This window comes from Phalacrocorax aristotelis, chromosome 1 (assembly GCF_949628215.1).
Source record: "Phalacrocorax aristotelis chromosome 1, bGulAri2.1, whole genome shotgun sequence".
NCBI lineage: Eukaryota > Metazoa > Chordata > Aves > Suliformes > Phalacrocoracidae > Phalacrocorax > Phalacrocorax aristotelis.
This window is the reverse complement of record NC_134276.1, coordinates 84575978-84578251: the sequence shown is the minus strand read 5'-3', so window position 1 is coordinate 84578251 and position 2274 is coordinate 84575978.

Genomic DNA, 2274 nt, shown 5'->3' with positions numbered 1-2274 from the left:
CAGTAGCAAACATGAGCCTGCATGAAAAATGTTCAGCAAATGCACAGACTCTTAAACTCTCGGGCCTCCAGAATTACCAGAAACTGTAGAAAGCAGTCAAACATATATCTGAAAACAAACAGGTGGGCTCTGTGGGCTCACAAAACACAAATGCTCCACACCCATTTCCTATTTAAGAGACAAGACCCTTAAATGTGTAGGTTCAAAATGGTAGGCAGATGATACCGATTAACTGCAAACTAGATAGGAATGTAAAGGAATGAAAAGAATTTTTCTTTAGGTTGCCTACCTACACCACATATCCCATTGCCATAACATCTCCAAACCTTAGTACTTCAGCTGAACTTTTAAGAGAAATAATTCAACTGTATGTGGTCTTCCCACTTACCGTGCAGTAACAGAAAAAGGGAATGGCAAAGCTGGAAACAATCAAGTAATATTATTAGTCATGCCAGCCATCTTCAGATCAGTTGCTAAGATTAACATTTCCATTAAGGCAAAGCTTTCATTTCAAAGCAATACATTTTAAAAGCTGTGCTGTGAATCAAAAAAACACCATTCAGAGTTGTCAACACATAAAGCCACTAAAAAATGTAGCAGAATGTTGGAAGAACAGAAATAAAAAATCAACATTTATATGAAAAAAATCAACGACATGCATTAGCCCCAACAATACCTCACATCTTCCCTACTGGGGGGGCCCACCCTCCTCTCATATTTTATCTGGGTCAGCACTGCTTCCTGGCCCTTTCTCCGAGTCAGCACTCTTTGGCCCAGCTTGAGGCACAGGCAACATCATACCATGCCCCACCGCTCCCTCATGTGCAGCCTCCCATAGCTCCTCAGGCCTGTGTAGATCCCCACAGCCATTTGCATGACCCCGACCGCTGCTTTCCCTCAGACATGTGCACAGGTCCCCACGCAGACAGGGATGCACTCTGCTAGCCAGCTTCCAGTGCTGGGACCAGGCAATGCCAGCAAGCACAGGTGCTGAAGCCTCTGGCTGGCCAAAGACCTTCAGTATTTTCTCCCCTCTCCCCATTTGTCTGCACCCTGCATTTCTCACTCCTTAGGTTCAGGTGAGCTCAAACCAGGGCCTGAGAGGGGTCCCTGCTAGGGCCAGGCCAGCTCGACCAGGGAAGGGGCAAACACTCGGACTCTTAGAGGTATCACACACTGAACTAGCTCAAATATAAGGAGAGAGGAGAGGACTTTTTTTCAGACCTTACTTTATTTTAAAACCCCTTTCTTTTATACATATTACATCAGCATTTTACAAATGTCAGTGTCTATGTTTAGATGCCTCTGCTATAGTTATGTGGCTTCAGATGTATTTGGTATCTCTAGCCTTCTTGAAGTTAGTACTAATCTGTGTAGTGCTGTGCACATTTGGAATTTGGGTGCTCTTATTTAAGTGTTAACATCAGGAGCCAAATTTCAGCTCCTCAGTGGTAAAATATTTGGCTAAGCAATTTTATTAATAGCATTTTCAGTTCTCTTAAAATTTTCTCTCTTCAGGTTTTACAGAGATTAGCAAATATACCATTTACTGTTCCAATGACTATGGAATTCTGCATAAAACTTTTTTTCCCTCTGTTTTTACCTGTAGCAGGAAGCAATAACACTCTAGTAAGCAGCTCATATGTTCCTAAGTTGCAAATATCTTAGCTATGTAGCTTAGAATAAGTTCCAAATCAACTGTACACCCTGAGGGTGGAAACTAAAGTCAATAGTACTCGTAAGCAAACTGATATAATATTTTGCTAGTAGTAATTTCTAAGTAATTGAAAGTGAGACTATAACAATTTATGTTGCTGTCAGTTTGAGCCGTTCTGAATTTGACTCCAGGCATCAGCTTCAAGTGATTACAAAGAAAAAACACATTCAGAGGAGTTATGATAATCAGAAACCTTAATAAGCATATATTTCCCAGTTTACGTTTCCAGTTAAGGCCAAATAATGACAGCTTGGAAGAACTGAAGGAGTGTACACAACTTGTGTATATATCTCAGTGTCTGAGAAGTCCTTTGAGACAATGCTAACAAAATGAATTATATTCTTCCACAGTATCCTTCCAAATTCTGTCACCCACAGAGTGTCACAAAAACTTTCTCCATACACTTCTTGGTCAACTCCCTGATTAAATGCAAACACCACTGATTTACAGAATAATAGGGGTGGCTACTGTCAGGCAGATTTCATATTTAGCTCTCATACAGAAGACAGGTGATGTGGAACCAGTATGCACAGTCATCTGTTTCTGAATCTTCTTTT